Source organism: Lactuca virosa, chromosome 9 (assembly GCF_052849685.1).
Source record: "Lactuca virosa cultivar CGN04683 chromosome 9, Lactuca_virosa_CGN04683_v6, whole genome shotgun sequence".
In the NCBI taxonomy this organism is placed as follows: domain Eukaryota; kingdom Viridiplantae; phylum Streptophyta; class Magnoliopsida; order Asterales; family Asteraceae; genus Lactuca; species Lactuca virosa.
In genome coordinates this window covers 281,047,524-281,059,099 of record NC_136434.1, presented here as the reverse complement: position 1 = coordinate 281,059,099, position 11,576 = coordinate 281,047,524, and the positions used below count along the sequence as shown (strand labels likewise).

The 11,576-nt window shown below is 32.1% G+C and overlaps 1 long non-coding RNA gene across 1 annotated transcript; it reads left to right on the top strand.

Moving 5' to 3' along the window:
- Nucleotides 1–9,678: 9,678 nt before the first annotated feature.
- LOC145138523 (uncharacterized) lies at nt 9,679–11,083 on the top strand. The gene is made up of 2 exons (XR_013721570.1): nt 9,679–9,979; nt 10,767–11,083. It is a non-coding gene; the product is annotated as an uncharacterized LOC145138523 (long non-coding RNA).
- Nucleotides 11,084–11,576: the final 493 nt, after the last annotated feature.

The following is an 11,576-nucleotide window of genomic DNA, read 5'->3' as shown; positions in this document are numbered from 1 at the left end:
CCTAAAAGGAACCACTGGCTACAATGAGCTCATTGTACAACAACTTCCTGCCACGAAGACAACTCATGCATTCTTGAGGACATACATCTGATGAAAACTTGCTATGCACCCCCGTCTTGACCAAATCTATTGGGTTAGGTGTCTAAGCCCATAACTATAATTGGTATGTACTTGACCCGAGAGTAGCATGGTCCATTTCGGGTTGCCTTCACCAGAACAATCTGATAGGATGGATATTTGAGAAAGAGGTTATTTGTGATTTATTAATATATTATAAGTATAATATAGTAATTGAGAAATCATATTTTTTTAATTAGTATTGATCAAGAATTAATTTGGAATTAATTTAGTGATCAAAAGAAACTAATTAAATTAACGGGGACTGATTAAGTAAATCAGTGATACTTATAGTTTGGGCTAATGATCCATGTTGATTATGTGGACTAAATCTTTGTGGAGTCCATGCAAATTTAGTCCAAAGGGCTTATCATATGGATTATTGGATTAAAGGCCCAATGAAGTGGATTAGGGTTTACAAGTTGAAACTATTGGAATTCTACACTATAAGTGTAACCCCTAAAGCCCTAAAATTGGCACTTGGGTATTCCAAGAAGATGCTAGCCGTTTTTGGTGGTTCATAGCCTCTCTCTTATTATCCTCCATTTGTTCATGGTGTTTGTGACTTGTTTGAGGCATCACACTTGAGGTGCTAAGCTCTTGAAAGGCTAAATTCTACATGCTACAATTAATAGATATTCTTCTAACTAGTCTTTTATGTTTCAAGTATCAATTTGTATGCTAGTTATAGGTTTCATGCTTTGGATAATTTTTTGTTGCATGTATAACTAGAGAAAACTTAGATCCAAAGCATTAGGGTTATATGTGCACCATAGGGATGTTAGAGTACATAAAACCCAACAAATCTTGAACCAAAGTCTCGCATACCCGAACCGCAAATTCTTGTGACCCATTATTCTGAAACCATAAACTTGAACAGATCGATGATCCCCCAAGCAGAATACCCATCTCTCTCCCCACTTAGGGTTCGAACTACCACCAACTGACGTTGCAAACAAACCAAATTTCAAACCGGCTCAACCAGATACATACCATCATTGACTCTTGGAATGTATAACATAACACAAGAAGATATTCCAAATAAAGACCAATCAAACTCAAAGATATTATGAATCTCATATGGAGACCCCAAAAACTTCCCAAGAATAACCTCCCCTAATGTCAATAATCCCATGTAGATGCACAAGAAATAATCCTGATAGTCCATTTATAGCACCGATTCTCTATCTAGAAACATATGGACTACCACACACCTCGCCTATAAATCCACAACCCTCAATTCATCGCGAGAATCATTCATAAATACAAGAGGCATCATTCTCATAGTCAGGATACATTAGAGACAACAAAAGTCGTCATTCCCGATTCACTTCCCTTGATCACCTGGAACAATCACCTAGCACCTGACCTAACTAAATTCAAAAAAAGAAGACCCTTGATCTCATTTCAAGGCAACTATACCACAAGAATCCTATTGTGCATTCCCCCACTACCATGATTGCCACCAAAAACCATAACCATCTAGCCCTATGATGGGTCTACATCCCAACTATAAAAATCAAATGTTCGCTCTCTCTTTCCTCTAAACACGGAAAGCTGGAAAAACATAACCCCTGTCGTAGATAGTGACATCCCAATCCAGCTACCAATCACTCAGCCGTCGGCTGCAATCCTCGAGCCGAACATCACAATCGCTTCCTTCTTGAGTCTCGCGACTCAATGGGCACTACCTTGATCAAGGACCTCGAAACCTCAAAATCAACTAGCTCACCTAGGTCTACACCATTTCAAACCCAAACTAGCATGGTCACTAAGGCCCAAACAATCACCAGACCCATCCTCAACTTGAACAACCATAACCGATAAACCGATAAACGCAGAAACACACTGCAATGAATCAAGGTGCTAAACCATACCATCTACCCTCAATCAGCTCCACAGAATTCCTGTAATTTTCCTTGATTCGAGTACGGATCATGTGATTTCAGTAGTACCGACCTAATACTACCTTACACACCTATCCGTACTTCCCTCAAGAATCGTTTCGGATTCTCTAATTACTACTCTTACCTACCACCATCCGTTCCAATCACATATACCCGATCTCAAGCGAATACACACTGCTAATCTAAGGCACTTCCTAGGCTCTCCTAGGATCCCTACCTCCCCTTCCATCACCTGCTGAAGAACTCCTACTAATGTCAGCTAACTACTTCGGTGCTGTTTGTTTTTTCGAAGCGAAAATTCATGAAGTCTGCGGACCACCTCTGCAATCCTCTGTAGCAGAAGAGGTGGAACAAACGGCTGCAGCCTATAATAAGAAGCATGTTTGTTTTTTAACATCTGCAGACTGCTGCAGTAAACTGAAATTTAAATAAACTAATTTTATAAACTGAAAATAGTTCTCAACACCGAAATTTAATAATTCTAGTCTTAAAACATTGAAATAATAATAAAAGGAACATGTAAAAAAACAAAAATATAAAACTTTTTAAAAAAAAAAAACTTAAAAAAATGTAAAAGAAGCTAATAGTTTTATTCTAGAAAAAAAACTAATTTTAAAAAACATTAAAAAAGAAAATAATAAAAAAATTAAGAAAGTATTGCAAACGATGTCTACAAAGTTCGTAAAAAATTACACATGTTAAAAAAGATGCAACTGAAATTGAAAGTATTATTAATAGAAACGGTAAAAAAAAATAAAAAAAATCAAGTTAAAAAAAATCGTGGAAACTATAAAAATAAATTGTATCACATCCGTAAATAAAAATTTAAGAAAATCAAAGTTTAAAAAAAATAAGTTAAAAAAAAATAAGTTATACAAAAATTCTTAAAAAAACACTTGGAAAAAATGAAAGCTGAAGAGGTTGGAAGTGGCAAGTCAAGTGCTGCGTCACGCAGCACACGCACAGAGGTTTTGTAGTCTGAAGCCTTCCAAAAAACAAACTGTTGCGAGAGGGAAAGTGATGCGCGTGTGCTGCGCCGCGCAGCAATAAGTGGTTTGAAGAGGTTTTTCTAAAAAAACAAACAGCACCTTCATGAATACAATTACATGCAACAGAACTTAAATAATCTTTCAACTAAAAGCCCTACAACGGTTAGACTCAAACGAGAGTTGTGCAATAGGGCCGAATAAATCATTCTAAAATTATTTAACCTTTGCAGCATGTAACTCCGCATATTCACTTATTAGTTAACTCACATCAATAAGAGTCCCATAAAGCACAAGACCATTCATTTATTGATCAAAAAGACGATCAGAGTCAAAGTATTCTAAAAACATCAAAGTAAAATCATAAATAGTCAATACGAAATAAATCTCCAGGGCATGCAGTGCGATCAAGTCGGGCCCTTCTTTTTGAAACCAGAAGTAGCTGAAAACATTTTAAACATGAACTGTAAGCACAAAGATTAATGAGTTCCCCAAAATACCACATACCATACATACAATTTCCATGGGCTACCCCATGGTCTTTTTCCTGGAATGATATGGGCTACCCACAGGGTCTTACAACCAAGTGTCATGGGCTACCCCATGGTCTTTCATTGAAATGTCATGAACTACCCTTATGGTCTAACATCTAAATGTCATGGGCTACCCTCATGGTCTTTCATGTAAGTGTCATGGGCTACCACCATGGTCTTTCATACAAATGCTACGGGCTACCCCCGGGGTCTTCCATGCAAGTGTCACAAAGACAATTTGCATCATACGCAATCTAGTGTGTCGATATTGGCTCCTTTGACCCACAAGTATAGTGAGAAGACTCACCCGACCTACTCAACAGAAGCGCAACAACTACCTCAACAACAAAACAGCCAATTCATGATACCTAAAGTCAAACCGAGACCAGCCTTAGTCAAATACTCAATTCTACCCAAGTTTGACCAAAAGTCAAATTGGTCAAATAGTCAACGGTCAAAGTCAACAGTCAACAGTCAAAAATCTCATAGCCGACGACCACAGTCGTAGAGATTGCCCCTTTCTCAAGTCGTGAAGGCTAATTCTTCACATCGTGATAACAACTATGGCATTCTTAATGTATTAAACTCTTAATCCTTTAACTCACTCATCCATACTTTCCAGAAGGGTCTCATACACCCAAATATAACATAAAAATCCTTACTTTATGATTATGCATGTCTAATACACGTCCTTTCCAAAGCTACATCAAAAGGGGGTAAGAAATGGGTCAAAATCTCATGCATGACCAAATTCGGATCCGATATACGTCATTATTGACTAATTGGTTATTTTGCAAAAGTAATTGTTTTATGTTATTCCTTTAATTTTACATAAAATTATGGCTAGTTTAATTAATATCATTGTTTATCATTGGATTGGTATTAGTATTGCTATTACACCTAATTAAGAAATTTGTTCTTAGTTGAACCTCATTCACCAAACGTATGGATCGTAACCGAACCGTAACAAAAGAGATAAATTCATATTAGTTAACCTATAAATTAATTCATTTGATAAGTGTTCCAATTTATTTATTTTCTATTTTGGATATTTCAAGCACCGCCAAAATAAGTGCATATACCCATCATAGTAATTTTTTTTGTTTTTTTGTTTTTTTGTTTTTTTTTCTAAATTAGGTATTCAATAGTAATTTTTTATTTATCTAAATTAGGTAATCAATTAAATACATATAGTAATTATTCTAATTGTTAATAATGAATTTTAATTCATTAATTAACATACATAAATAGTAAAGTTTGTACAGATGGACATACGTAAACCAAAATTCTGAATCATCTCTTTATTCCTAATATTTTATATAATTAATTTCAATATAGGTGAAAATGATACATATCGTATTAAAGGAAAATATATATATATATATATATATATATATATATATATATATATATATATATATATATATATATATATTTCCTTTAATACGATATGTATCATTTTCACCTATACGATATGTATCATTTTCACCTATATACACATGAACATCTACATGTATGATGTAAACTCTCTAAATCTAAACTAGAAATGAACTAGAGTCATCTTATTCCCATTTTTTATGGTGTCAAAGATGTCTAAATACAAAAATGTAGAGACAAAATCTGCCAATATAAGAACATCTTATGGTCCAAATGCGAAATCCAAAAAGTCTAGGAATCAAACCTGTCAATATATGAAAATTTAGGGACCAAACATACGATCAAACTTATCAATATAGGAAAATCTTATGATCAAAGATTGAAACCCGAAAAATATACTATTTATTTATTACCAATTATAATTAGATATATAAGAAATTTGTAGAAATTAAACCACAAAAAAACAGAAAGAACAAATGTTTATATTTCCTCAAAATATAACCATGAAACACTTGAGACAAAAACAGTTTACGAACAAAGACTAGATTCACAGAAACTGCAACAAGAATCTACAAAGATGAAATCTCGACTGAAACCGTAATTTGACGTACGCTTTCTCACTCGAACATGTGTAAAGTGTAAGTAAGCCTCGGAGTGAAAATCTGAATAATGAGCATGATTGGGTCGATGTTATTGTACTCCAGCTTTCGTACTTTTTAATATTTTAGCTTTATCCACATTTAGTCCTCAAGCATAAATTTTCTTCTAGCCATTACAACTCCATTTCCAAGCCCAAGTCCAATTCAAGCCTACGACCACTTTCAGCCCAAGAACACATTTCACCAACACAATCTAATAGCCCAATTCCATGTATGTATTTTTTTTATTTTTATTTTTACATATTTAGTTACTTTTGTTTTTTATTTTGTACACATATCACCATTTAGTTTGATGGTCATATGTGTACAAAGGTAAAAATATAAGTGACTAAACGTATACAAAAAAATAAATGGCTAAATATATACAAAAATAAACATAAGTAACTAAATGTGTACACAATCTACACTATGTTACCCTATTAGTGCATATTCCTTATATAAATAATAATATATTCCGAAAATACACAGTGTCACGAGCTCAAAAATATGAGAAAGTGAAAAATCTGACTTCGTATAAGGAAGTTATGATTTTTCTAAGTTTTAAAATCAACCCTGCGCAAAAATGTGTTTCGTAAAAAGTTAAAGGAAAATTTGATGATTTTTAACCAAAACAATGTAAAAGAGAATCGTAGTACTCCTCGATACAAAAACGGTGAAACAAAAAGCACCGAAAACGGAGTCCGTATGAGAGAGTTATAATTTTTGCAAAATTATTTAGGGTACACCCCTTATAAAAATATGAGTTAAAAATAAATTCTGATTTATCCAATGAAATCTAAAAGAAACTTGTAGTACTTGTCGATACGAACACGTGAATAAAAAGAACGTCAAAAATAGAGTTTGTATATGAAAGTTATGGATTTTTGAAAATTCGAAGTTTTACCTGGTGTGATAACGTGACTTGCTCGGAGAGTGCAACACGGCCAAGCTCGAACACCACACTCCACCGACCAAGCGATGCGGACCACCGAACACTCGACACGTGGCAACACCTGGGTAGAGCCAGTACACCACGACGCGACACCTTCATCAAAAGCGCGAAACGCTTTCTCTTTTTAGTGACTATAAATAACCTCTAAATTTAGTCTCTTTCACAAAAAAAAAGATAATCACTTCCCACAGTGATTTGATCACCATTTTATTTGATTTTTATGTTCATTTCATTTTATTTTATTTTAGTTTCATTTTTTATACTCTCGAGCTAGATAAATCCCGAGCCTCTGACCACTTTGCGTCAAGAACAAGTATTGACTAAAGCACGCTATAAGAGTGAGTTTCATGGCCCATTTTTCCAATTTTTTTTATTAAGGGGTGATACATGCTTAATATGATATTATAATTAATTATTAATTATCATTATGATATTTCAAATTTTTAAGCCATGTTATGCGAATGACATAATTATCATTATGTCGTTACTTTGCTCATTTAAAAATGAATAATAGTTATATTATGATGTTACTCTACTCATTTAAAAATAGATAATAACTATATTATGTTGTTGCTCTTTGCTCATTCAAATGGATAATATTATAATATTATAACATTACTCTACCCGTTTAATTTTATAAATATAACTAAACGCTATAATTATATATTAATGTAATCATACAAACGCAACATTGGTCTAATAACTAAAAATTTAGAAGTTAAATCTACAACAATTAATTGTATGCAAGCAGTGTTTAAATGAGACATATTCATCATCTTTGTTTAATACTTAGCCAAGACCCTTGCCTATAATCGTTAAATCTTAAGTGAGAGGAAAAATTATGTATAGATCTATATGGGCTGACACCCTCATGTGCGGTTGCTAGCTACAACCATGATGGTCAAGTCCCGGGTGATAAATATCTAAACATTACGATGTCCGATGAAGCATCGTGAGGGGCACCAACATGCCGACAACTCGATTATGGGAACTTATTGTAACCTTGATAGACACGCCTTAAGCAAACAACTATATAAGTTAAACTAATATTTATATACAGTAAAACATACTTTCAGTCAAGAAAGTACATTCATAACAAACATACTTTCGGTCAAGAAAGTACATTTATAAAGAACATTCTTTCGGTCAAAAGAGAACTCTTTTAACAGACATACTTTTAGTATAAAAATACATATTTAGTAAAATACTACATTTGGGATAAAAAACACACCGAAACGGACTTATACACAGTAAAACACTACTTTTGGATAAAGTACACAATCAATTATATAAGTTAAAACAGACTTATACATAATAAAACACTACTTTTGGATAAAAATAAACAAAAAACTATATAAGTTGAAATAGACTTATACACATTAAAACACTACTTTTGGATAAAAGTACACAAACAACTATATAAGTTGAAATATATTTATACATAGTAAAATACTAATATTAGATAAAATACACAAAAAATTATATAAGTTAAAACAGACTTATATACAGTAAAACACTACTTTTGATAAAATTACACCAACAACGATATAAGCTAAAACATATATATATATATATATATATATATATATATATATATATATATATATATATAGTAAAACAAATAATCTTTGATTACAAAAAGTACTTTCGATATAAACACTAAAAATCTGTGAACTCACCAATATTATGTTGACGTTTTCAAAATCGCATGTATTCCTCGGAAATCAAGAGATGGAAGCTTACACTACCAGAAGACAATTCTTGAAATCGCAATCACCAATAGACTAGTATTGCAACTTTATTAAGTAGCCTACTATTTAAGGCATCAGATTATTCTAAACTTTAAATACCATTGTAATCTCTTCTTTAGTATTAACACATTCACTATTTATGTTATATTTTTGTACTGTTAAATGTATGTTGAATAACTGTGATCCATGACGAACATCGTACAGCCTGACATTTCCGCCGCAGGTCGGAGGTGTGACAGTTCATCTCTTAACATATGTACATCTATAAATGAACATATTTTGCTATATTTCAAATTTGATTCAAATTCACCTGAAGAGCTTACTTTAAATGTTAACGTATGCTCATTTATAAACATGTTGTTCATATATGAACATCTATAAATGTTGAAAAGCCAATTTGATAATGTTTTTGCTACTAGTTTTTATTCAATTTGAGGAAATATCCATTTGTTCATTTATATTGGTTTAGATTGGTATTAATTAAAAGTTATTTTCAATGGATTTTACATATATATAAACATATGTTCATACATGAACATACTTTTTTGTTTGTGTGGTTTGACAATGTTTTTTTGTTATGTATTGAACCCACCATATACATATATGCACATTTGTATTTATGCATATATAAAAAATTTGATAACTCTTCTTATATTTTTTTGTAAAAAAAAAACATCTTAATAAGATAAGACGTTGTAAAATGTCATTAACTAGAAAAAATGTTTTTTTTTTTGGAATGATATGCATATACACACATTTTACATATATAAATAATGCATATGTACACAAACAAAAATATGCATGTGTGCACAATTGGAAATGTGCAAATGTGTATATCACAAATATACACATGCACAATTATGGGTGTGGTGTGTATATTTGTAAACATTTTTACATTTTAAAAAATGTCTTAATAGGCTAAGATGCTGCTAAAGAATTAGATTTGTTGTAGAAAAAAATGTTTTGTTTCTTTCAAGTGAGGTGTATATGTGCATATTTTACTTTAACAAACACAAATGTGCATATGTGCACATTACCACTATAAACATGTAAAAGAAACATTAATATGCATATGTGCACAAAGACAAATATACATATATGCATAAACATAAACGAGTGTGTGTATGTCACACATATGCACAATGTGTTATATATATATATATATATATATATATATATATATATATATATATATATATATATATATATATATATATCCTTGAAAACATTATATATTACGTATATATCATTCCAAAATTCATAATTAGATATATATCCTTGTTATCTTATTAAACTCACCCTTATATCCAATCCTATAATTTAAGAGGCATAAATTAATTTAATTATATTTAAAAATCTTAAATACATATACATTTACCGGAATACCCTTTGCATATTATATCCCAAATCAAATTCTATTATTTTGCTAGAAATCGTTAATCAGGGCGATCAACCTCCTCGTGATCGATCAACCTTTCTCCTCCGCCAGAAAACTAGTCCCGTCTCCTCCCATCTTCCGGTCACCTCACCTTCTTCCCTGTTAGCCCTCTAGCGGCTACCACCATTGGTTTGATACCTAGGTTAACCCTCCCCTCGTTCACGAAAGATGCGCCGTCACCCACACATTCCCCCTCCTCTTATCACCGGTAGCCACCAATTGAAGCCATAAACGTCAATTCCAAGTATTTGGGAGCATCAAGTCTCAATTTCAAGTACAAGTAGGTATCAAACTTATGTTTAATTTTGTATGTTTTGATTGGCTTCTAAATTAGGGATTTTATGTATAATATTTTTCCGGCAAGCTTCTCCAACTCCGAGGTGGCTTCTCTTTCTTCAGTTTGCAATCTTTTTGAGTTTTCTTTAATTTTACAAACGATTTTATCTTCTAAGCTTTCTTATCATTTAGGTTATTGATGAATATTATTATTATCATAATGTCTGCCTACAGAGATGGAAAATTAAGAATTATTTTACTATGCTTTGAATTTCTACTTTAAAGTGCCTTGGAGTTCGTTAGTCTTAAATGACTACATATTGACTTCTAGTTTGATAACTTTATTGTTGGGTTTTAACATAGGAAGAAGATAATGTTTGCTTGCCTTTATTATTGAAACTGAGTTCTAGGTTGATAACTTCAATGAGTTCTCACTCCAATCTTCACCATAATATTCTGATATTTGAATTAGTCTCTAACATTAATTATATTTTGGATGGAAGTTTTATGCCTAAACAGTCTTTGCCAATAGTATTGTCACAAGAAAAAGAATTAGTTACAAAATTTTAAAGTACAATACTGTTGGAGTCTGTTTATGATTTTGAATCATTCACAGCTACAATTGATTTTTCCCAATTGACTGTTACTGTTCATTGTTGTTACTATAGATATATTGTTTAGTATGACAACATAAGATAAAGCATTTTAACGATCACAAATTCTGTTCAAGTGGTGATATCTACTTCTGACAATGTCTTCCTCTTTGTTTTCTACACATGGCACCATACTAGCTCCTGAACAAAGGAAGATCTTTGTTGATTCAGATAACTCAGATTTCTTCCATAACAAGAATAACCATGTGTCAATGAACAAATGAAGGTTATTATCCAAGGATACAATCTAATGTAAAGCACTAGAGGTCCAAAGCCAACACACATTCTTGAAGGGAGATAAATTCCAACTTGAAGATGTTTTGTCAAACTAGTTTTTTATTGCAATAGATTGGTCATTTTTCGACCCTGTTTGTAACTTTCACAGCATCATGCTGTTTTTTTATATTTAATGCATTTTAGCAATTCATAAAAAATAAAAGTTTGATGTTATTTCATAGTTCTCTGTGCAATGATGATAATTTGGTAACATGTTGTATATGTTGTAACATGTTGATTGTACATCTTATAGTCCAAAATTATTACAAAAATGGTCATTTTGATAGGAAAAAATTACATAAATGGTTCCTATAGTAGAAAAACAATTGCAGAAATTTTCCCTGTGGTTGAAAAACAATTGCAGAAATGGTCTCTGTGGAAGAAAATACATTGTAGAAACAGTGCCTGTTGCAGAAATACATTACAGAAATAGTCACTATGACACAAAATCTTTACGAAAGGTCCTTTTGGCAGAAATGCATTACATAAATAGTCCATGTGGCATAAAATATATTGCAGACATAGTCCTTGTTGCAGAAATACATTACATAAATAGTCCCTATGGCATAATATCTTTTCGAAATGATACCTTTGGCAGTAATTATTACAGAAGTAGTCCCTGAGCATTAAATGCATTGCAGAAACAATCCTTGTTGCAGAAATACATTACAT